The sequence below is a fragment of the Macaca thibetana genome, chromosome 18, assembly GCF_024542745.1.
Source record: "Macaca thibetana thibetana isolate TM-01 chromosome 18, ASM2454274v1, whole genome shotgun sequence".
Lineage (NCBI taxonomy): Eukaryota > Metazoa > Chordata > Mammalia > Primates > Cercopithecidae > Macaca > Macaca thibetana.
Genome location: NC_065595.1, coordinates 72,625,531 through 72,651,411, shown reverse-complemented (window position 1 = coordinate 72,651,411; position 25,881 = coordinate 72,625,531). Strand labels below are relative to the sequence as shown.

Genomic DNA, 25,881 nt, shown 5'->3' with positions numbered 1-25,881 from the left:
GATAAGGGTGGGGCCGTTTTATAGGATTTGGGTAAGTAAAGGAAAATTACAGTCAAAGGGGGGTTGTTCTCTGGCGGGCGGGAGTGGGGGTCACAAGGTGCTCAGTGGGGGAGCTTTTTGAGCCAGGATGAGCCAGGAAAAGGAATTTCACAAGTTAATATCATCACTTAAGGCAAGGACCGGCCGTTTTCACTTCTTTTGTGGTGGAATGTCATCGGTTAAGGCCAGGCAGGGCATTTGCACTTCTTTTGTGATTCTTCAGTTACTTGAGGCCATCTGGGCCTATATATACGTGCAAGTCACAGGGGATGAGATGGCTTGGTTTGGGCTCAGAGGCCTGACAGTATCCAAGCATTAGAACCAGGCAATTACATTCCCTGGTCCTGATGCTTAAGTTTCTTGAGATAATTGCTGTTGTAATTTTACAGAAAATGAATGTAGTTTAGACTTTTAAAAGCATGTTTTAATGTTTTTAAACACCAGGCACGGCGGTTTACTCCTGTAATCCCATCTCTTTGGGAGACCGAGGTGGGCGAATCACGTTCAAGACCAGCCTGGCCAACATGGTGAAACCCCGTCTCTACTAAAAATACAAAAATTAGCGGGGCGTGATGGCACGTGCCTGTAATCTCAGCTACTCAGGAGGCTGAGGCAGGAGAATCACTTAAACCTGGGAGGCGAAGGTTGCAGTGAGCCGAGATTGCACCATTGCACTCCAGCCTGGGCGACAGAGCGAGACTGTCTGTCTCAAAAATCAAAACAAAAAAATTTTATTTGATCAAAAGCCCCTTAACTATGTGTTTATGAAAACTCCACGATAGTGGGATATATAGAGATTACATTTTGTAGTTTTTATAAAACTAGAAGTTATGTAAATTCATTTGAGAAGAGAGGAAGGATTCTTGAAAGCAGTTAATGTAAGAAGTAAATGAGCCAGATAAAAATGATTTTAAAATTACCATTAGTGTTATTTTTCTCTTATTATTACCTGAGTAATCGCTGGTTTTCTGGACATTAAAATAATAATAGCTAATACTTGAGTACCTTTTAAAATTTTAAATTGTAAAAAAATTTAGTAAATTTTTTTAGTAATAAAAAAATAATAACAGCGAATACTTGAGTACCTGAGTAATCTCTGGTTTTCCAGACGTTAAAATAATAATAGCTAATACTTGAGCTTAGTGCTTTATTTATTTGCCCTCGTTTAATTCTAACTGAACCCAGTGGTATAATTATGAGTGTTTTACAGATGAGGGTTAAGTAACTTGGCCAAGATCATGCAGCTTGTAAGTAGTGGGATCAGGATTTGGACCCAGGCAGTCTGGCTGATTGACCAGATTCTGCTAATAATGAAACAGTGCTGGCTAGAAGGTCATACTCAGAACTGGAAGTTGCCTAGCAAATAGATTTTCAGAAAGTGTTTTGATACTTCTTAATGCCTGGGTTATTATGTCCAGAGAGAACATAGTTAGATAAGGATGTTATCTTGCTGGAATGTGAGCTCCACCAAGACAAGGAAAGGACGTGTAGGATTTATTTCAACCCATTTGTAAGAAAGTGAGAGCGCTTCTGTCAGAGGTATAATTTTAAAGTGTGATTTCTGTTGTAGAGTTGGAGATCATATTTTTGAAACATAGAGATTGTTTTAAAAATGTAGATACAATGTTACAGTTTCCTAAGATAGTGTTCTGTGAAGAGAGGTGGTTCATGGCAGCTTTATTCCTCCAAATGGTTTTGAATGAAGGACTTTTCCTCTGTCCACTCAGAAAAGTGTTCTTACTAAAATTTCGTGGCCTTTCTGGAGCAAATAAAATATTATTGTTTAAAAGGTTTTTCCTTCAGTTGGAAATAAGATTTTGTTGAGTAATACTGTGTGTGATGATTAGTTTTATTATGTCAGCTTAGCTAGGCTATAATACCTAGTTATTTAATCAGATACTAACTTGGTTCATGCTATGATGGTATTCTGAAGACGTGGTTAACATCTATAATCAGCTGACCTAAACTAAAGGATATTACCTTAAATAATGTGGGTGGACCTCATGCAATCAACTGAAGGCCAAAAAAGCCAAAACAGGTGTCCTGAAGAGGACAGTATTTTCCTCAAGACTACAGCATCAATTCCTGCCTGAGTTTCCTGTCTGTAGATTACCCTACACATTTTGAAGTTTCTAGCCCCTACAATTGTGTGAGCCAGTTCCTTAAAATACCAGTATCTCTATATTTGTCTATATATAGATGAAGATATTTATGTTTTTATCTACATCTATGTATTTTTTCCTATCAGTTCTGTATCTCTGGAGAGCCCTGACTGATTCAAATTTGGGTGCTGAGAGTGCTTCTAGTGAGCAGAATCTTAAGGATGAGTTTTCTGAATTGATGATAGTGTTTCCGGAACTGGTCTTCTTGACTGATCAGATTTAAAGGCAATAATGAGTGTTCCCAGTGGAAAAGAGGGCGCTGGTAGTCCATGGTGTGATGTGGCAAGAGACACGCACAAGATCACGCTTGGATGCTCCCACTCGTGCTTATAGACAAGATTCAGAATGATCAGGTGTTTGATACCTTAGAACATTTTAATCAAATTAATGAGTATAATAAGATAGGCTGGTTGCTTTTAACTGTGCTGGGTAAAGTGAGAAAAGAAAAGGACTATCCCAGCTACTGGGGAGGCTGAGGCAGGAGAATCGTTTGAACCCAGGAGGCGGAGGTTGCAGTGAGCCGAGATCACACCACTGCACTCCAGCCTGAGTAACAGAGTGAGACTGTCTCAATAAAAAAGAAAGAAAGAAAAGAAAAGGGCAAAAGCTTAAGGCTTCAAATTCCCGATTGAAGCTCGACCCGAAAAGCTTCTGGGTCTGCCCTGAAGAACCCGTGTCTCCTGTAGCTGCAGAGCTGGGGTTGGTGGAGACCAAGTCCGAGGCTCACCCTGTAGGTGGCTGAACTCAGTTCACACGGCATCTCCCCGTGTGAGTGTCTGACTGAGTCCCCTCTTCACCTTGGTCTGCTGAATTCAGTTCACACAGCATCTCCCCGTGTGAGTGTCTGACTGAGTCCCCTCTTCACCTTGGTCTGCTGTTATTCAGTTCACACGGCGTCTCCCCGTGTGAGTGTCTGACTGAGTCCCCTCTTCACCTTGGTCTGCTGTTATTCAGTTCACACGGCGTCTCCCCGTGTGGGTGTCTGACCGAGTCCCCTCTTCACCTTGGTCTGCTGTTATTCAGTTCACACGGCGTCTCCCCGTGTGAGTGTCTGACTGACTCCCCTCTTCACCTTGGTCTGCTGTTATTCAGTTCACACGGCGTCTCCTCGTGTGAGTGTCTGACTGAGTCCCCTCTTCACCTTGGTCTGCTGTTATTCAGTTCACACGGCGTCTCCCCGTGTGAGTGTCTGAGTCCCCTCTTCACCTTGGTCTGCTGAATTCAGTTCACGGCATCTCCCCGTGTGAGTGTCTGACTGAGTCCCCTCTTCACCTTGGTCTGCTGAATTCAGTTCACGGTGTCTCCCCGTGTGAGTGTCTGACTGAGTCCCCTCTTCACCTTGGTCTGCTGTTAAAATGAGGCATTGATTGGGAAGGAATGGGATCCTCACATTTGGAATAGGGCCATATGGGAAAATCCTGATGAAGTTGGGGATGTTAAACTTCTAAATTTTACTCAGTCTTTTTTGCCAATAGAAGCAATTCTTCCACCTCTGTTTGAGGATATTAACTCTGCTTTGCCTGAAGAACCTGTAATGATGTCCCTTGAGGTAGTTACCTTGTAAGACGTTGCTGGTTCTCCTGAGGCACCTGTGAAGAGCTCTGGGGTTGCTCTTCTCTGCCAGTCAGAGATTGCAGTGAAAGCTGCTGCCACTGACTGCAGGTCCTTAACGGCAGCAGGGATGGTTGGATCCCGGGTGGTGGGGCCATGTCTGCAGCAGGGATGGTTGGATCCCGGGTGGTGGGGCCATGTGATCATCAAAGACTAAGTGGGTGTGTTGCCATCATGGGGGACAGCGGAGTCAAAGCAGCAATCTGAACAGCCTGACTTGGGAGTCCTGTGGCGTTGGGTAGGTGGTCATGGTGTCCCTAGAAGAGAACTCGATGGGCAGTCTACTGAATTCTGACTTAATCTGTGTAAGCAGAAGAGTTCTAGGTCAAGTGAATGGAAGCCTTACTTTACCAAAGAAAGAGTCATGGTCCCTCAATCAATTCCCAGATTTGAGTCATTTTACAGACCAAGAACCCCTTGAATGAGGGGAGGCTGGATCCTTTTGAGGACAGACCCCATTGTGCTGCCAAGAATTTATACCGTTAATTTTTTTCTCAGCGTTTCCCAAAGGGGCCTGTGGCTTATCAGGGTAAGTGTGCATTGGAGAAGAGGAAATAGACTTCTCATGGATTAGTGAACACTTAACTCTGAACTGACACTAATTCCAGGACTCTCAAAGTGTCGTTTTGGCCCACCGTTCAGACTAGGGGCTTGTTGAGGTTAGGTGGTCAGTAGAGGTTTAATCCAGGTCCTCCTCACAGTGAGTCCGCATGTTCGTTCCAGGATGCGTAACTGGTGTAGACATACTCAGCAACTGGCAGAATCCCCACACTGGCTCCCCGACCTGTGGAATGAGGGCTATTGTGGTAAGAAAGGCCAAATAAAAGCCACTAGAGCTGCCTCTTCCTGGAGGGGTAGGAAGCCGAAAGCAATACCTCATTCCCGGAGGAACTGCAGAGATTGGGGCACTTAAGGATACAGGTGATGATTCCTGACATATTCGCATTCAGCCCTCCTGTTTGGCCTGTGCAGAAAACAGATTGGTCTTGGAAAATGACAGTGGATTATCATGAACTTAACTGAGTGGTGACTAATTGCAGCCGCTGTTCCATGTTTCATTTCTTTACTTGAGAACCTGTCCCCCAGTAGCTGGCATGCAGTTACTGATCTGCTGCATGCTTTGTCTTACTGTCTGTTAGTAAAGATCACTAAAAGCAGTTTTCTTTCAACTGACAAAGCCAGAAATACACCTTCACTGTCCTCCCTCGGAAATATCAACTTTCCAACACTGTATCATAACTTAGACCACAGAGATCTTGTTACGAGTTGAATTGTGTCTTCTAAAAATTTGTATATTGGATTCCTAGCCCTCATTACTTCAGGGTATGACCTTATTTGGGAATAGGGTAGTTAAAAATGTGATTAGATAAGATGAGGTCATACTGAAGTAAGCTGGGCCCCTAATCCAACACAACTGGTGTCCTTGTAAACAGGAGGAATTTGAACACAGACATTCACACGGGGAGAATGCCATGTGAAACTGAAGTAGAGGAACACCAAGAAATGTCACACATTTTCAGCAAACCATCAGGAGCAAGGGGGGAGGCATGAAGCAGATGCTTCCTCACTCCCTTTGAAGGAACCAATGCTTTTGACACCTTAATCTTGGACTTCTAACCCCATAGACGGAGACATACATTTCTGTTGTGTAAGCTCCTGTTTGTCGTTCTCTATTACAGCAGCTGTAGCAGACAGACCCTGATTGCCCTTCCTTTCCACAAGACATCGTCCTGGCCCATCACATTGATGGTGTTGTGCTGATTGGACCTGGTGGGCAAGAAGGAACAACTACTGTTGACTTACTGGTAAGACATTTGCATGTCAGAGGGCAGGAAATAAATCCAACAAACGTTCAGGGTCCTTCTACTTGAGTGAAATTTTTTTTTTTTTTTGAGACAGAGTCTTGCTCTGTGCCCCAGGCTGGAGTGCAGTGGTGCGATCTCGGCTCACTGCAAGCTCCGCCCCCCAGGTTCACGCCATTCTCCTGCCTCAGCCTCCCGAGTAGCTGGGACTACAGGCGCCCGCCACCACGCCCGGCTAATTTTCTATTTTTAGTAGAGACGGGGTTTCACCGTGTTAGCCAAGATGGTCTCGATCTCCTGACCTCGTGATCCGCCCGCCTCGCCTCCCAAAGTGCTGAGATTACAGGCTTGAGCCACCGCGCCCGGCCTTGAGTGAAATTTCTAGGGGTCCACTGGTGTGGTGTAGGGTGTGTTCCCACCTATAACAAAAAGAGAGAAGCAAGGTCTGGTGGGCCTCTTTGGATTTTGGAGGTGACATATTCCTCATTTGGGTGTGCTACTTCAGGTTGTTCACTGAATGACCCAAAATGCTGCTAGTTTTGAGTGGATCCCGGAACAAAAGGCGCCTCTGCCACAGCTACAGGCTGCTGTGCAAACTGCTCTGCCTCTCAGGCCATATGACCCAGCAGATCTTACGGTGCTTGAAATGTCAGTGGCAGACTGAAATGCTGTTTGGAACCTTTGGCAGGCCCTGTAGGAGATAATTACAGTGTAGATCCTGGGATTTTGGAGCAAAGCCTTTCCATCCTTTGCAGGTAACCGCTCTTTTAAGAAACAGCTTTTGGGCTTGTTACTGGGCTTCGTAGAAACTTCACGCTTAACCATGGGCCACCAAGTTATGCAACCTGGCTAGAAAAATGACTAGAATGTTTCAGCAGTTAAGAGCACAAGCAGATGGCATGTGTTCAAATCCTGGTTGTGTTATATTTGCTAAGTATGTCGTCCTTGAGTAAGTGACCAAACATTGTGTTTTAATGTCCTCATGGAGCGATTTTACAGAAGAAATGAGATGATACAGTGCTTAGCACAGAACCTGTTAATTTTTAGCTTCTCTTAACACAGCTGAAACTGCTACTGCGATGTCGTGAAGTCATTAGTCCATGTCTTTAAATGTGATTGTAGAATTTCTTTGCCTTGGTACAGCAGAAAAAAATAGTGATTTTTTTTTTTTTTTTTTTTTTTTTGAATTCATGTAAAGCAGAGCAGAAGTTTGAAATAGTGAATAGTCTTGTAGGCATTATGTGCTTTCAGGTTCTGAGTTTATTACTTCTGAGAATTAACCAGGGTAGCAGTGGTCTCCAACTTCTGTGGGTGAAAGGGTAGCTGGGCTTTAAGCATGTGCAGCAGTGGGCAAAGAATGGAGGTGAGGGAAGAGGCATCAGACATTAGGAAGGGATCCTCGTGGAGAAGTGGGAGGTAGGTGGTTCAGATTTTGTGGATGCCGATGGCAAGATGAGTCCTATTAGAAAGTCTCACTGATAAGCAAAAATTGTTTTCAAGGCAGACTTAAAAATTAGGGCTTCCCCATTGTTACTTTTTTTACATTGCCTTGGTGACTTCTTGGACTTGATAAATTGAATTAAACATGGTGTTTTATTTGGAGTCCTTGATTTTTAACGTAAGCACGGATTAGAGTAACTCTTCCTTGCTATTTGAAATACTGCAATTCCTGTTACAGTTTGGGCTGCTTAGTAAGCTGCATTGTAATTTGAGTCATTTCTTAAAATTAGAGGAATTAGATAAACAGTGATGGGCCTGCAATGTAGTGTTTGCCAAATGAATGTCATATATAATGTTCAGAAAAATTTTATTTGTGTGGCACACGTTATAAAATAAAGCAGACTTATGTCAAGTTCTAAATGCAAGTTTTTACTTCACTTTTCTTGCCATCTTCATCACTGTAAATGCAGGTTTTTAAAAACACATATTTTAAAGTTGGACCCAGAATACAAGAGCTCTTTATTGCAACATGGCTTCTGGTACTCTGATGATCAAATCACATTTTCTGAAATATGCTTGATACAGTAAACACTGACAAAACTAGTTAACCCCACAGAGAAGGATGCTGGTATTTTTCACCAAAGCCAAGCTGAAACAGGTTTTATTGCAGCTTACTTGGTGTAAAATATATGTATAATTTCTCATATGTCTTTTTTTGGTTTAGCAAGCATAGAGCTTATTTATCAAGTGAATTCCTATTGCTAAGCATGTTTTAGTTAATTAGTAACAATAAATTTGTGTTACAATTGATTTTCATGTAGGAGATAGAAATGAAATTTATAGTTTGGCTCTCAATCCTTTATTTTCAGGGCAAAGACACAATTTATACGTATGAGCAATTTGTGAAGATGTGGGAAATTCACTAGATTAGCAGTTCTATTTTCTTTTTCTTTTCTTTTTTTTTTTTTTTTTGCCTTTAATCAGCTATGTGATCTGGAACAAGTTATGAACTATTACATGTCCTTGCATTCCTTATCTGTAAACATAAAGAATGGTACTAGGGGGCCTCTTAGTTTCCTTCCAAGTCTTCCTGTAGTTCTAATGTAGACAACTGTGACTAAACCTAAGGTTGCTGCTTTTATACAGTTGTACTCAGGGTCTGTATGGCCTGCCATTTTTGTAGTCCCCCTAACAAAGACTTTGAGAAGATGAAAATAATCCTTACTCATGCAATGGTTGGGAAGGTTTAGGAGAGAAGGCTTGTGTTTTCTATTGCTGTGTAACAAATTACCCCCAAATTTGGCAGCTTAAAACAACACAGGTTTATTGTCTTGCAGTTTCTCTGGGTCAGGAGTATGGGCACATCTTAGCTGGTTTGCTGCTGAGCATCTCAAAGTGTCAAGCAGGCTGCATTCTCATCTGGAGGTTCAACTGTGGAAGAACCTGTTTGCAAACTCATTCAGGTTGTATGCAGAGTTCATCATTTGTGCCTGCATGAGTGAGGGTGCTGTCTTCTCCCTGCATGAGTGAGGGTGCTATCTTCTTCCTGTTGACTGGTGTCCTCCCTCAGGGACTAGGGCTGTTCCCTGTATGCGACCCTGTCCATAGCCAGTTCAGCATATGGCGCTTTGTTTCCTTGAGGCCAGCAGAAGACTGTCTCTCCAGTCTGCGAAGATGGGGTCCTTTCCGTCTTTTCTACCATGTGGTCTGCTGTACCACAAGTCTTTTCTTGAGCCTATGAGACAACTTTTTAAACCTGACATTCCGGTGCATTGGGCCCTTGCAGTTTTCATGCTGATTAGTAACTTTCATGTTACCAAAGGACTCACTGGAGTATGCTTTTTGCTCTCCAATCCATAATTCAAAATGTATCTTCTTCTTCTTCACCTCTCTGTGCTTTATTTTTTTGGCAGACTTTTGATAGTAGATTTCTAAACATTCAGTTTTTCCTTTCTTTTCACAGTGTCACGCAGCTGACCAACATAAGTCCAAAGTGCTTTAGAATTCAAATAAATCTACAAACCCTGCTTTACAGTTAGCAGTGCAGTGGTGAGGTTCAAAACTTAGACTTGGGCTGGGTGCAGTGGGTCACACCTGTAATCCCAGCACTTTGGGAGGCTGGGGTGGGAGGATCACTTGAGCCCAGGAGTTTGAGACTAGCCTGGGCAACAGAGTGACACTCTGTCTCTAAAAAACAAACAAACAAAACTTAGACCTGAATGTAGGTAACAGGTGGCACTAATCTGTACTTCAAAAGGATCCTTTATCAGTTCAAGTCTGAAAGACTCCATGCCGTAAGCATTGCTTGGGGGGATTAACATAATGTGAGAAAGGGCAGATGGTATTTCCTGCGTTCTGGAGAGCCTTAGAGTGTTGGATGCTGTCTGTCCACCCCCGCCTCAAGTAACAGAAACCGGCGTTCACAATAAAGAGGGACGTAGTAACAGGAAGTCCACAAGCAGAGCACTCCAGTGCCTTAGTTCAGAGCTTCGGCTCTGCTTTGTCCATGTCCGCTTTGTCCTTAGGCTGACTCCCTGTGTTAGTCCGTTCTCACACTGCCATAAAAATACTACCTGAGCCTGGGTAATTTATAAACAAAAGAGGTGTAATTGACTCACAGCTGGGCATGGCTGGAGAGGCCTCAGGAAACTTACAATCATGGTGGAAGGCAAAGGGGAAGCAGGAACCTTCTTCACAAGGCAGCAGGAGGCAGGGAGAGGGCACCGGGGAGAGTACCATTTTTAAAACCATCAGATCTCAGAACTCCCTATCCTGAGATCAGCAAGGGGGAAATCGCGCCCCCGATCCAATCACTGCCACCGGGTCTGTCGCTCAGCACGTGGGGATTACAATTTGAGATGAGATTTGAGTGGGGACACAGAGCCAAACCATGTCAGTTTCTTTAAGGTTACAGAGTGGCTGCCAGAACCCCCAGAATCCATATGTTTCTTTGTCCGTCAGTTTGGGAGAGAGAATTAGGTCCCCAAACCATGGAATATAAGTTCTCAAAATCCTTAGATTCTCCTAAGTCACATGCCCACCCCTGGACCAGTAAGAGTCAGCCAGCCACACAACGCTCTGAGCCCTATCCTTTTGATCGGGATCCATCATTGGAGCTGGGGGTGCAGGTAGACAGCCACCTGAGCAGAACAGGGCCTCTGAAGAGGGAAGAGGGGAGTAGATGCTTAGTAGGCAGCCAACACTTTCCATTATCTCATCTAACCAGTAATTTAGTTAACACTGTTTTATCTATTGTTCTTTTTTGTAACTATAGAACATCTTAAAGTGGAAGTCTTTCTGTATACTATGAAGCCATGTTTTCTAATACAGTAGCTGTCAGCCACTTGTTACTATTGTACCTTAAAGTAATTAAAATAGAAAAATTAGTACTTAAGTGACACTAGTTATATTTCAGGTGTTGGGTAGGCACCTGTGTGTGGTGGCTACCTTACTGAACAGCACAGATACAGAACATTTTCATCATTTCAGAAAGATCTGTTGAACAGAGCTGCTCTAAATTGTTTCAGGTAAAGTTTTTGTGTAAGCGTTGAACCGCAGTGGAAACAAGGATAGTGCCTACTTTACTAGGTTTTCATCTTATGTTGGGGATTATAGGATCTAAAATTTAGCCAAAATGGGAAATAGGAATTCATTCATATTGAGGTGATTGAATATAACGTTTGATACTACTTAGGACTTAAAAATATCTTTTTTTAAGTTTTTAAAAATATTCTTTTTTCCATTAAGAAAGTACAAATTATTTTTTGTTATGTAATAACTCTGTGCAACTTTGATGATACCTTGAAGTTCAGAATATGGAAAATGTTGTAATGTGAACAACTTTACGTGGTGGTCACATACCCATGATAATGATTCTCACAGTAGAGTGAAAGTGACTGCCCAGTTTGTCATTCTAGTAGAGTATGCTAAACTTTCCAGGGAATATAGTCGAATATGTATTAGTGCAATCACAGATACGTTTGATATAATCCTGTCTCCACTATTCTGAGGCTGTATCTATCAAACCAGAATTAGGGCTAAAGAATTGTTATATTAAGTACCTCAAAAATAGTTATGTCCCCCTGTAGTCTCAGCTAGTGGGGACGCGGGAGGATCACTTGAGCCCAGGAGTTCTGGGCTGTAGTGTGCAGTGCTGATAGCAGGTGTCTGCACGAAGTTCGATATCAATACGGTGACCTCCCTGGAGCAGAGGACCACCAGAGTGCCTAAAGAGAGGTGAACTAGCCCAGTCTAGAAACTGAGCAGGTCAAAACTTTCATCTCATCAGTAGTGGGGATCCCTGTGAATAGCCACTGTATTCCAGCTTGGGCAAAGTAGCAAGACCCTGTCTCTAAAACAGTAAATAAATATTTACATATGAGATTATATCTATACATTATATGACTAGGTTATAGGAGATGTGTACGTGTGTGTGTGTGTGTATATATATATCTATCTATCTCCAGTAACCAATATATTATATCTTCAATAACCTAGTAATACTACTCATAGGAATTTCTTGAAGAACTTAAAATATGGACAAAAATGTTATGTATGAGGATCCTATTTATAGTGCATTAAAACTGGGGACAATCAAAGCTTCTAAGAGTAAGAGAATGACCAAATCAATAATGGGATGTTATATCCCCCAAGATAATGAATTATTTCTTATCCAGCTGTTCAGACTCATATTTTTGGTGACTCTGTAATGGTGTATGCATAAGGTAATGGTAAAGAATGCAAAATTACATGTAATACAGAAAGCAGTAATCTAGGATCTAAAATAAGTTCATGCAGTTTAGTTCTCAGCTGGCTCCTGTGAACAAAATCCAAGGTCAAAGAAGACTGAACAGCCAGATAATTGTTTTGAGCAGATTTCTCTACAAAGTAAAATATAGTTTCAGAAGCAACTGAGTTCACTTTATCCTTCTTGCTGTATATTAACCTGCTTTTATCATATCACTCTCTTGCTCAAAACATCAGTTACTCCTTAGGAATTAAAAAATCCTCTAGAATTCCAGCCTCATTTCTCATTACCCTGAAAAGGCCCATGTTTACATATTGACACTACGTGCCTTTCCGAGTACCATTTCCACTTTACCTAGAATGACTTTCCATCTTCTTTTCCAATGCTCTGAAGTTGGGCTTTCAAAGGTATCCTGCAGCCTTCAGCTGACCACTGCAGTTCAGTTAGCCTTTTCTTTTTCCCCCTAATACATAGAATGTTTTATAAACTTGTAACTCATGTCTGACATGTCTCCTATCTTGGAATATTTAATTACCGTTTTCCAACTAGATTGTAAACTACTTAAAGACAGTGAAAACATATATTATACTAATTTGTTCTAGGTGCCTAAAGGGTTACAGTTCTGTGTATTGTCCACCCTTTGGTAGGGGTCAGTGAAGAGCTGCACCGTTAAGTTCTTTTGTAACTGTTTTATGTTGGTAGATTTTAGGTACTCTGAAGATATAGAAGAAAATCCCCTGGTTTGTACCCCTAGAGGAGTTATAATTTAGTTGAGAAAACTAAGAGTTAAATTTCCTGGAGTAATGTTGAACAACTGGGAGGTGCTTAGTAAATATTTCAGGCCCAGTGCTTGGTATGCTACCTGAGGGGCAGAGGCAGGAGGAGAAATCCTTGTCATTTCCCTGTGATGACAGGAAAGAGGTGGAACTGCATCCTCTGTCCTCACACATGGTTTAATGGTCTGTGCTCACTCACCAGGCGTTACCTTCAGAAACGGCAAATAGATTTTTGTTAATTAACATGTTTACATTTATTGAGGATTACTTGTATGTATGTACACATGGGGCGATTTAAGTGTTGTTGTGAGTTTTACTAGTTTAAGAAGTACTCCGAAGGTTGAGAGGGTTTCGATCAGTAGTAAGGAAGACGGGGACTAAGAATAGAAGGAATACATCATGCTAACTTGGACAAAAGGCCATAAAGGATGATAGTGGCAGAACATAACATCTCAGGTATGGAAATTGTAAGTTATGTTGTTAAGTTATGTTGAATTTATGTATCAACATACAAACATACATTCTAGACTCATATCAGGCAAGAACAGCAAAAGTTAATTTATGCTTTAAGGACAAGGTAATGGTTTTAACATCAAAAAAGTTAAATTTTTATTGGTAAAAAAAAGTTGTGCTGTAAGGAAAGAGGCTTTCTTACAGGTATATAGTTCAAACTTGTAAGTAAAGACAAGAGTATCACGAAGTCATCCCTTCAGGAGCTGAGCATCTTAGCTGTTAACATCTCTGGGGTTTGTAGCAACGAAAGATAGAGCTGGGCTGGAGGAAAGCCGGGCGGCAAATGAGCTACCCCAGTAGGTGACGTGCCTGTTCCAGGTCCACAAGCACTATCAGTCCTTTCTCAGGTTCGCGCACCGCTATCAGCCTTTGTATATAGCAGCTTCCATGTTTTGAAGTACTTAGTTTTGAGTCCTTCTATCGATGGAAATAATTTTCTCCGGAAGGATATGTGGTGTCTGAGTCCGTTCATGCTGCTGTAGCAAAATACTGTAAACTGAGTGGCTCAAAAACAGTGGAAATTTATTTTTCATGGTTTTGGAGGCAGGAAAGTCTAAGAGCAAGGTACTGGCAGATAAAGGGGTTTGGTGCGGGCCCACTTGCTGGCTCACAGACAGCCCTCTTTTCACCGTAACCTGGAGGTGATGGAGGGTCCATGAGCTCTCTTGAGTCTCTTTTATAAGGCCGCTATTCTCATTCAGGAGCGCTCTGCCCTCATGACCTAATTACCTGCCCCGAAAGCCCTACCTCCCAATGCCATAAAACTTGGAGGTTAGGACTTCCAATGTGGAGGGACACAAATATTCAGATCATATAGTGTGTGTAGGATTTGGCAGCTTTTAAATATTTGAAAATGTCTTTAACATGACTGCTAAATTGAAATTTCTTACAATTTTTAGGTTACAAGCTTGTCTCTTTAAATTCTGCAATTAATTGTTCTGCTGTTTTCTGGTTCGTAATAAAGTTGAAAAGTCTAAGGCCAGCATGATAGGTCTGTGAAGACAAGGTGTTTTTCCTGTGTCCTAATAATATGTTTTTTCTTATAAACAAGTTCATGTAAGGAATTTAATTTGCCTTAAACATGTTGAACCTGTTGATTTTGCAGTCTCTGGTCTTTTCACCATTATTTTTCTAATAACAGTTTTAGGAACCTAAGATCTCTTTTGAATCTGTGTATCTGTGAACTTTTCTTTGTCATTTTCATCTTCTTGGCCATTTCTCTTTATTCTTACACTGCTTCTCTAGTTTGCTCAGTATTCTCCACAGTACCGATTTTAGGAGACTTGATAAATTGCTGAGTACAAGGGAATAGGAAGATCCTCGGCTGACTTTGATATAGCTTTTTGTCTTGGACAACTTGGGCTCCAAAGGAGGCACATATTTGGGGAGTGGGAGGAAGAGGTAGTCATTGAGTACCAGTAGGATCTTTTGTTACCCAGATACAAAAGATGTTGAGCAATCCAGGTGGCTAAGTCCTATTCTAGTTTTAAGGTGGATGCTGAGAGTCAGAAAAAGATCTGGACAGGAAGCATAAATTGGGGGTTCATCACCTAATGGATATAAAAGTTATTGCCCAGATAAAATGTATAGAGCCTGCTTTCAGATTTAAGAGAAAAAGGAGCCTATTCCCACGACCAGGAAGGCAGCTCCATGATAAGAAAACCAGAAGAAAGGAGCTGGAGCTATAGAAAGGGAAGTCTGAAAAACTTTGAACAGGTAGGACGCACGTAGTGAGAGTTAATTATGTGTAACAGAACGAAAGGCCTGAAAGGTATCAATAGAGGCTCATTGCTGGTTTTAATAGCATTTTGGTATGGGAGGTAGTGAAAAAAGGAGGTTGGTTTTTTTGTTTTGTTTTTTTCTTTGGTTTTTGGGTTTTGTGGTTGTTTTTGTTTTTGTTTTTGTTTTGTTTGTTTGTTTTGAGACAGAGCCTCTCTGTTGTCTAGGCTGGAGTGCAGCGGCACAATCCTGGCTCACTGCAACCTCCACCTCCTGGGTTCAAGGGATTCTCCTGCCTCAGCCTCCCAAGAAGCTGGGGTTACAGGCACCCACCACCATGCCTGGCTAATTTTTGTATTTTTACTAGAGACAGGGTTTCACCATGTTGGCAGACTGGTCTCGAACTCCTGGCCTCAGGTGATCTGCCCACCTTGGCCTCCCAAAGTGTTGGGATTGCAGGTGTGAGCCTCCATGCCAGGCCAAGGCTGTTGTTTTAAGACACTTTGCTGGTAACAGGAAGAAGAGAAATTGGGCACACATCACATACAGACCTGCTTTCTTGATGGCGTGTCTATACAGCAGTGAAGGAAAGAGGCCAGTGGTGTAATTGTCCAATGAGTTCTTTCTGCCCGCTGCACAGACAAAACCAGTTCCCTGAGACTTTGCTATTGGAGTACACAAAGAATTTTATTAATGTGAAGCTGGCCATACAGGAGACAGTTATTACTCAAATCAGTCTCCCTGAAGGCTCAGAGGTTAGGGTTTTTCAAGGATTGTTTGGTGGGCAGAGGACTAGGGGATGGATGCTGCTGATTGCATTGAGGATGAAATCGTAGGGTGTGGAAAACGGTCTTTGGGTGCCCAGCGTGTCTCTGGATGGGGGCAGTAGGACTGGTTGAGTCATGAGTCACAAGTCCAGGTGGGGTGAGTATAAAAAATATTTAAGAAGACCAATCTTAAGTTTTACAATAGTGATGCTATCCACAGAAACCGTTAGGGAAGTCACACATCTGGTGACCTTTGGCCCCATGACTCCTGAACAATAAGGGATTATGGAAATTATGCCCACATTTAGGCCGGGCGTGGTGGCTCACGCCTGTGATCCCAGCACTCTGGGAGGCTGAGGTGAGTAGATCATCTGAGCTCAGGAGTTCAAGACCAGCCTGGGCAACATGGTGAAACCCTGTCTCTACAAAAAATACAAAAATTAACTGGGCATGGTGGCGCACACCTGTAGTCCCAGCTACTCGAGAGGCGGAGGCAGGAGAGTTGCTTGAACCTGGGAGGTGGAGGTTGCAGTGAGCTAAGATCGCACCATTGTGCGCCAGCCTGGGCAACAGAGTGAGACCTTGTCTCAAAAAAAAAAGGAAAAAGGAAACTATGCCTACATTTAATCAGAATTTAGGCCCCTCCCATAATCCTAATCTTGTGGCGTTTCATTAGTTTTACAAAGGCAATTTCAGTCCCCAAACGAGGAGGGCATCGGTTTTAGGGAGGGATATTATCTTGGCTTCAAAGTTAAACTGTCAACTAAATTCCTCCCCTGGTTAGCTTGCTCTGTACCCAGGAACAAGCGAAGACAGCCAGCAAGTGTGGAGTCAGCCATGCTAGATTTCTCACTGACAGAATCTTTGCACAGGCACTTCTGATGGAGTGAGCAGTTGAAGGGACAGGAAAGAGAATAGCAGTAGAAAAATAAAAGGAAAATGGGGTCAATAACTTGGGTTCACTTTCAAGGGGAGGAGGGAATAGTTTCATCTAATTATTCCCTCAACAAACATTTATTGAGTGCCTCCTGTGTGCCAGCAAGCCTTAGTTTTAGGCACCTGGGATGCAGGGAAAAAACTCTACTCTTGGGTGACCATAAGTAACAAACATAATAAATAAGTAAATGACATAAGAAGTTAGAAGACAAGTGGTGTAGGAAAAATGAAACCAAGAGAGCAAGGTAAGGAAGATTGGGATACTGGGGCCAGAAAGGAGTGGTGCTATAGTTTTAAATAAGATGGTCAAGGTAGGCTTTACAGAGCAGATGGCAATTGAACAAAGACTTGTAGGAGGTGAAGGAGTTGGCCATGTAGGTATCTGGAGAACGACTTGTTCCAAGGAGAGGGAACTGCAAAACGTCTTAAAGCAGGCACTTTTCAGCCTGTGGGCAGAGCTGCAAGCCCAGGGTGGCTGGAGCAGAACGAGCAAGAACACTGAGAGCGATGCGATCATGGATAGGGGCGTGTGGAGAGGGTACGGATTACTTAGGACCTGGTCTGACAGTTTAAGGACTTTGGCTCTTACTCAAAGAAAAATGGGAAACTTTTAAAAAGAGGAGAGTCATGATCTGACTTAGATGCCGTATATATGGTCAGCTTACATTCGAGGCTTGAAGAGATTTGGAAAGGTATGGAATAGTTTCTGAGAGGAATGTGAGAGGAATCTGATCAGAAATTGTCATGGACTGTCACAGAGCAGATAGAGCCTGTCTGAGATATGATGATGTACTATCAATGTATGCTGGCATTATTTTACTCGGTTGTTTTTGTTAGCAGTGATTAGTGAGATGTGATTGTGGAAGAAACAGATGATAGGACTGGCTGAAGGTTGGATTTTGTTGAAGGGCAAGGTAGTAATTCAAGTAATGTGCTGTAGAATCCAGGCTGATTAAAGATTTCAGCGTGAAACCAGGAGAAGCTGTTAGATTTGAGCTAGGGAAAGGACAGGGTTGGGCAAGGCGCTGATATACTAGGCTCTGGAGAAAAGGGAATGGAGGCTGGAAGCTGAGAGTGAGATAGTGTAGTGTTCAGAATTTCAGTTGTGGAGCAGTATCAGATGATTTCAAGGCCAAGGGCATGACCAGTGAAATGAATTGCTGAAGAAGCTAGGTATAGTATAATATGAAATATATTTGGTCTTTTTCCCCCATACTTGCCTCAGAGCTCCTAAAACCCTTGGAAATTTCCTGATAGGAGTACCTTGTATTAATAATGATCCCTTTAGGCTATGCTAATGAGCTAACTTAGAGTAGGGCCTCTGTAGCTTCAGAATGGGGCGACTCCCTAGAAATACAGAGGATTAGAGTGGTGGAACTTTGAGACTCACCCACCATCCTCCAGGAAAGGCTAGGGCTGGAGATTAATCTCTGCAAAAACTCTTGAACAACAGACTTGATAAACTTCTATGTTGCTAAGCACATGGAGTTGCCGAAAGGGTGGCACACCCAGAGAGGGCGTGGACATCCAGACACCTCCCTAATACCTAACCCTCTGCATCTGCATCTGGCTGTTCATCTGTATCCTACAGCAATATTTTTTATAATCCAGTAAATCCTTCTTAGCAAATTAATCAAACCCAGTGTTAAAGGACCACCAGGTTCTATTGCCCATTGCAAGGCAACAACCAATATTCAGAAACAGTGGGAACAGCAGCAGAGAAAGACTTAATAATTGTAGGGCAGCCAAATGAGAAGATAAAAGAAAACCTTGTTAAAAGAAAAACTTCAGCTGAATTAAATGTAAAGGAGTTTGAGCAATGAACTATTCGCAAATTGGGCAGCCCCCAGAATCCCAGCAGATTCAGAGAGACTCCTGTGCAGCCACGTGGTGGAACAAGATTTATAGACCAAAAAAAGGGGAAATGATGTACAGAAATCGGAAGTGAGACATAGGAACAGCTGGATCGGTTACAGGTTGGCGTCTGCCTTATTTGAACACAGTTTGAGCACTTAGCAGTGTATGAGTGGTTGAAGTGTGGCCACTGGGATTGGCCAGACTCAGCTGTATACTCCTGTGTTAGGGTTTCAGTCTTGTCTGCCTTTTAAACTAGGTTCCAGTTTGTCTGCAAGGACTCAGATGTGGAAGTACAGACTCTTTCTCAGGCCATGTTTACTTTGCTTTAACAGTTCCCCTCTGTTGGTCATTTTTTCAATTTTGAGAGATTGACCAAAACGTTAGTCCTTGATGTCACTATTACCATCATAAGTATACGTATTTGGTTTTGAAAACGACTGGGAAACAGTAGAACAGTGAGTTTTGCAAAGGCAGGAATAAGGACTGAGTAGAGGCACCTGCTTATACTGGAATGTCCCGTGTATAAGAGAAAAACAAAACCTGCTCTGTTCTGGTCTAGGATCTAGGTGTTTCCTTAAAGTTTTAGTTTGATTATGTCAAACTAAACTACTTAATTTTCTTACATCAACTATGAAAATTAAGTAGCTGTAAGTTGTTAACAGGAGCGGCCCCACTTTGGTTTGATTTAGTCTGTTGGGGCCTAGTGCATGATCTTAGTCCAAAACAATGGCCTCCCATAATTTAAAAAATTCCCCCTTCTGTTCTGGTTCTCACTTAGGTGAGAGTGTGACCAAAACTGAGGGCCTTAGTGCCACTCTCAGTTCCCATTGTTTTGGGTTTTCAGTTTCAGCATGTCATTTATAGGTTATGGTGTCCTCATGGCTGCACATTTCTTTCAGCTTTGTCATCCCAGTTGAAGAGAGACCATGTGACATTTTAGAGATGGCTGCATGCAAACATTTAAAACCTTTGAGAGAATACAGCACACCAGGGAGACTGTTTTCATGACTATTGGGAGGATAACACCAAGAGTTGGGAGTATGCTTCTTACCCAGGGTCCCAGTAAACCAAGCCACCTAAAATCAAATAGATCAAAGAATAAGCTAAATGAAGAGACTACTCACTTAACTAAGTGGTTTTTTCCATTAATCGCCTACAACTGAATTTTTATAATCTACATTTGATGTATTTCTTCATAGGCCACAAGTGCCAGCAGCTGCACAGATACTTTCCTGTTTAGCCAATTCTATTATTTAGCAAACTTTCACAAGATAAAGTCTGTTGTGCAACGATAGCCTTTACAGTAGAAACTGCTATAAAGCCTATCATGAGGGATACATTTTAAATCATTCCCTCTTTTATTCCAAACTGTGGAAAAAGGACCTAACACACAATGCCCTTCTAGAAGAGTGAAGGCCTCCTGGCAATGTTCTCTTTAACCTGTGTGGGTTAAGAGGAGTGAATCAATGTTCTGTTTCTGACTGATTATGAGGCAACATATGTACCATTAAAGTTTCTTACCTACGTTGGGCCTTCATGTTTTATCTGTGAAGGCATAAGGTTATCCATTTTGCTGGCTGCAAAATCATTTTCAAATAAAAGTATACCCCATAAGTGCACGCAACAGACCCCCGTGTTTTCATGTCTGTTGTTCATAGAGGCATAAGGAGGGGAAAGGTATTTAAAGGTAAGAGTCTCATGGTAGTAGAACTCTTGCTCTGTGATCTTGGGAAAAGCTGTTTACATCAAGGATGCCATCTTTTTCTGGGGAGAAATTTCCCTGGTTAGCTTTACCTTGAGATTTCCAACAACATTGTGGAGGGACCCTTCTCTATTGTGAGATGATGAAGCCAAAATACAAGTCCTGAAGTTTTGCTGCAGTGTGGATAGCAAGGACAATCTTTCTGTGATGTTCTCAGAATATTCAGTCTTCGGGTTCTAGATCATGAAGGGATTGATTTTCTTCAGTGAACCATAAAATTACAGTGTGGCATAATAACTTAATGTTATAACGTCAGTCCTCTTGCATGGGAAAACTTTTATACAACCAGAAAACATGCATTGAAAATGACAATTGAATGAAATCCCTCTACAAATGTTTAAATGACCCATCAGGTAGCCAAATATACCTGAAGCTTTGATTGTCTTCTCAGGCATGTGGGTTTGACAAACTAAACATTGGTTATGAAACTATTTTAGCAGGCCGGGCACAGTGGCTCACGCCTGTAATCCCAGCACTTTGAGAAGCTGAGGTGGGAGGATCACCTGAGGTCAGGAGTTCAAGACCATCCTGGCTAACATGGTGAAACCCTGTCTCTACTAAAAATACAAAAATTAGCCAGGTGTGGTGGCACACACCTGTGGTCCCAGCCACTCGGGAGGCTGAGGCAGGAGAATCGCTTGATCCCAGAAGGCAGAGGTTGCAGTGAGCCAAGATCGTGCTACTGCACTCCAGCCTGGGCGACAGAGTGAGACTCTGTCTTAAAAAGAAAAAAAAAATTATTTTAGTAATGTATAAGTTACCACACCAATATATTTAATTCAAATTATATTTTATCTTTTCCATGATGAGTCATGGGAAGCATAACTTTTAGTAACAAAAGCTGTAAGGACTCAGGAAGGACAAGGTGGCCATCCTGGTTCTCCATGTGTCCATGCTTGATTAACTTTAGACTTAAGTCCTCTTGAATGCCAGTTGTTTTTCCAAATTAGGTGCATAGCACTGATAACTGATGGGTTATCATAGGCAGTTTGACTTAGACTATGGAGTTCATTTAAATTGTGTTTTTAAACAATTTCAGTACCAGCTGATTTAACGTGAAAATCTGGCAAAGGATTTTCTTGGTATTCAATTAATTTCTGTCTACTTGGGTTAGCAGTTTTATGAACCAGTCAGTCTTTTAGTCAGTCTTTTTATTAAAGTTCCAGGAATTTTTACCCGGTTTAAATGATATGATTCTAAGGTTACTAGAAAACCTGTATTCAAGAGTGCTTTTTAGGTTGTTTCCATCCTTTCATGAGTCTTTTAAAAGATACCATATTCTAGGCTTTTATGTGCTTATGAAGTTTTTAGAAACTGCATTAGCATTAAGCAATTAACTGTGGAAATGACTTTAAATAGTTATGAAGACACAGTTGACAAGGAAATGTGGTTATTTCCATGGTCTAAAACAACATAATAACTGTAATTATGGATAGCATATACACAGACATGTTAATTTTAGAAATCTTACACAATTTTGGAACATATATTAACATTCACTAAAATATAACTTGAAGAAGGTTAAACATAATTTTTTATTTGACAATTCTTCACATGTAACTTAACATGCCAAATAATCCTGTGCTTACCTCTCTCGGATGCTTCAGGGGCCCTATGTAGTATCCCAAAGTTAGAAAAGACAATTTCTGAAGCTGAAAGTTGATTTTCAGAAGCCTATCAAATACGTTAAAGGTTAAAACACCATGAGGTGAGATTTTTGTAAACCTTATATAACCCTTTGCAATTTTTGTGAAAGAGTAGATCAGCGCTTTAAGAAAACCCTATTGTGCTTTTATTTCAAGGTTTAATTTATGGAATGCTGAATCACACCCCTTTAAGTTTAGTCAATATGTTCACAAACAATTTCTTTTTACAAGATTAGTTTTTATAAACCTTACACAACTTAAACCTTTAATTTTGTGTTATCTAATTAAAAAACCTCTTCACCCTCTAGGCAAAAAGTTATACTCCCGTGCCTTACAATCTTTTATCAAAAACACAATTCACTTTCCTCACATGCCTTGCATGTAAAACTTTTTTTTTTAGGAGTTTTAATTACACGTTATTATGGTAACTCTTAGCATCTTTTATTTTTGGTGCATAAATTTCTTTCATGACTTAGACCATCTATGGCATGCTTGGACTTTGACTTGTCCTAAACATCCCTCTTTTTAAACAACTAGTTATTTTACTTTGGGAAAAGAATTTGCCATCCAAAATTGTTTCTTACATAAAATCTCTTTTTTTAAAAGGCAAGTAGTTTATGACCTTAAAGCATTTAGCAAACCTAGTATCTGACCTGCACAATTTAGACCAAATGTTTTTATTTTACAAATAACTTTCCAAGCTGTTTTTATTTCCCAAAGATCACTAAAGTTATGTGAACTAAGAGATACTACAGTTTTTATTTTTCTTTCAAAATGTTTAAGTGCTTGTTTTTCTTTAAGGCAATTAATTAGAGCTTTTTTACATAAACACTATATACACAACACATATATAACTACACAGATGGAAGAAAATTAAGTAGTTGTAAAGTTTTTTTATTTCCTAGTTTCTAAGTTTCTTAATTGGATTACTGGCTTTAGGGTGGAGTCTTTGGAAGAACTGGCTAGGGAAACATGCAGTTTCTAGTGCCTAATAAGCAGGCACAGCTGGAAGGCAAAAAGAGATCACCAAAATTAAGGGTCCCATTTTTATGGGTCCCCCAAAAGAGGGAGATCCTATTGGAAAAGACAGTGCAATGCTTTTACTGTGCATTTAATTGTAGGGCAACCCAAAACCAATAAGCCTATTTGTAGTTAGCCCATCCCCTACAGGAGTCTTATTTTTCAGTGGGGTTGGGGACATCTCCATACTTCCTAGGTTGCCAAGAGCATGCTTCTCTGATCCAAACGTGCAGAGCTCAGTATTTCCCCATAGCTGGCACCAGACATCCCTAAAAGTATATTTCCTACCTAATTATTACATACCAAACCTCTTTCATAATGTGAAGCAATTGCTGATATCCCCAAAAGTAAAAAATGTTAGATACTACAATGCAAAACAGTACAGAGCCTTAGATTTTGAAAGGAATCTATCCACTTCCAATTCCTGAGGTTTCATGAGGAAAATAGAAGTTTTTCCCAAAATGGGGTCTCTGGTGCCTCCTGTTTTTCCCAAGGGGTCCCATGCTGTTAGAGCTTGAATATCTGCTTGTAATTAAGCTGACTTTTAACCACAGCACTCTTTTTTTTTTAAAGTCCTTTTAAATTTCCTGTTACCCAATTTTAGCCAGGCTAAATGGCTGATATTGTTGGCATTTAAACTTTATTAAAAGCAGCCTCACAGGTGCTCTGAGAAAGGAGAATTAGACGGTTCCTGGAGGGGAAGAGAGTCAGCAAATGGTAACGGTTATGCAGATATCAAACAAGAAAGAACTCATTCCCTAAGCCAGGAATTGGACTCAGATCACCACCATGAAAGGAGACAACCTTAGCTGCTGAGCTGCAGCACTGGGCAGCCTCCATGCACTGCGCTTTCCAGGAGGAGTCTAGAGTAATTAATTTTGAGCTTGCAAAGGCTTTTAACTCCTCAGGACGATTTTTAGAGCTACCTATGACATGAGCCTTAAAATTGCTGTTCCCTGGAAGGCAGAGAGCAAGAGAAGGTGTAGCCACGTGGTCACAACATCAGGCTCCCAAGGACGTAAAACAATGGAGACCTCATACAGGTTTTGTGTGTGTGTGAGGGACCCACAGCAAAGTCTGTTACTGACCCGCTTGCGGGGACGTCTTGAGCAGTGGGCTTACGGGGTTTCAAGCCCGTGCTCTGTTTTAAGTTAGCTGTCTTTATGACAGAATGATACAGGAAGACACATAAAGCAAGCATACCAGATTGGCTACAGCTTTAAGACTGGCCTCATAAATTCTTTTTCCCATTGCTCAAAACTTTACAGGAGATAAACTGATTTTTACCATTCATTCAGCCAGTTTGCACAGGGAAAGAGGTAGAAGGCTGACTGGCAAGAAATTCTTACCCTTTGGCTAACATGCCAGGCTTCTGAGTCCCTTCCTCTGAGCAGCCCTGTGACCTGGCTGGCGGCACCACAGCCCTGGGGGCCAAGCCGCAACACAAAGCAAAATCATCTTTTTCTGTTTTGTGGAACCACAGGTAAAAGTCTCTTGATTTTGCAAGTTGCTGCCCAACCGGCTGCGTGGGGGCGCCGAGTATCTAACCGGCAAGGTTCCAATTTTCTCCTGATTGGGCCCTGTCACCTGTAACCCATTTTTTGTCCAAGAGAGACTTTACTGAGGGGAGGGCCTCTAACCCAGTTCCATCCTTTACTCAGGTAAAATGTACTTAGCCAAAGTCAGCCAATTGATACTGCAGTCTATTTCCTTTGGATCTGGATAATAACTAAGCTAAAAGGTTAGTAGATTTAATTTCTGAGAGCCTTCATTTTTAAATGCACTTCAGTGAATTTTGTTTATTCCCACCGTTCCACTGTAGGTTAGCTTTAGTAATATTTGGCCATTCTGCAAGAGTTTGCTGCTTTCTGGGCCTGATGTATAAGCTGGAAGGAACCTTGATTTCCAGAAATTAAGGATCCTATTTTTGCCTAAAATGTTGGCTTTACCCTCAGGTTCCCTTGATTAACTTAGCCAATGATTTTTTTTTTTCCTACCTAAACACACAAGAAAAATGAAACAAAGGGGGGTAGAACACAAAAATCGTTCCAAATTTTTAAAAACCAAATTTTATACCCCCTGCAATATTACCATTTACCACCAGGTTCTTTCTGACCCAGTCAGATGTAAGAGGCCCCTAACTGGATCCAAACCAGTTAATTACCAGGTCCAATCTGATCCTGAACCCAGTTCAATTTCTGTTGTGATTTCTAAATCCAGTTGGATCAGAAATTTGCTCAGAGAAACTCGAGAGCTCAAAACGCAAATGTGTAGAACTCTGAAATCTGAGAGAGAACTTACCACGATCCCCAGCTGCTCTGAGAGATAGAAGGACACAAGTGGGTCCAGCAGGTACGCTGCTTGTTCATTCAGCGCTCCTGGGGGTCATTAGAAGCTCTACTTCGGATCCCACTTCTGACACAATCTGTTAAAAACTTAGGCTGGATGACATTTAAAGGAGTTTAATTGAGCAGTGAACGATTTGCAAATCAGGCAGCCCCCAGACTCAAAGCAGATTCAGAGAGACTCCCATGCAGCCACGTGGTGGAAGATTTATAGACAAAAAACGAGAAGTGATATACGGAAATCAGAAGCAAGGTATAGAAACAGCTGGATGGGCTACAGGTTGGCATTTGCCTTATGTGAACACTTAGCAGTCTGTGAGTGGTTGAAGTATGGCTGGCCGCTGGAATTGGTCAAGACTCGGCTGTTGTACAGGTGCATACTCCTAAGTTGGGTTTTCAATCTTGTCTGCCTATTAAGCTAGGTTATAGTTCGTCCACAAGGACTCAAACATAGAATTATGGAGTCATTCTTAAGCCATATTTAGTTTGCTTTAAGAACTTTAAATCTGCCTCCTCGAGAGGTTTGGAGATGGAGATTTTAAGGATTCTGGACAAGTGATGGGCTAAAGTGTGGGGATTGCTGATTAATCGAGAAGTGAGAGGTGAAGTCTGGTGACAGGGAGATGAAGAAACTACATTCCTTTGCTGAGTTCGTTCCTTGGTGGGAGTCTTCAGACAGTTTGGAGTCTTCAGACAGTTTGGTGTGAGCTGTTTTGCTGGAATTCAGGATCGGATCTGG

General features: G+C 41.7%; 1 protein-coding gene and 1 long non-coding RNA gene across 7 annotated transcripts in view; one reads left to right on the top strand and one right to left on the bottom strand.

Moving 5' to 3' along the window:
* FAM210A (family with sequence similarity 210 member A) overlaps nt 1–25,881 on the top strand; it is a 62,350-nt gene that overhangs the window by 1,479 nt on the left and 34,990 nt on the right. The window contains exon 2 of one of the 5 annotated variants that reach the window (XM_050767579.1): nt 5,492–5,617. The exons of 3 other annotated variants lie outside the window; for them this stretch is intronic. The gene's annotated coding sequence lies outside the window, so the exon portion shown is untranslated. Of the gene's footprint in view, nt 1–5,491; nt 5,618–5,900; nt 8,518–25,881 lie in introns of those variants that run through there. One more of the 5 variants, XM_050767580.1, reaches the window with a different exon arrangement.
* LOC126941240 (uncharacterized) lies at nt 2,901–3,395 on the bottom strand. 2 transcript variants are annotated; one of them, XR_007721182.1, is made up of 3 exons: nt 3,274–3,395; nt 3,067–3,135; nt 2,901–2,998 (listed from the first exon to the last, which is right to left on the bottom strand). It is a non-coding gene; the product is annotated as an uncharacterized LOC126941240 (long non-coding RNA). The 2 variants fall into 2 exon arrangements; XR_007721184.1 differs by having other exon boundaries at nt 3,205–3,303.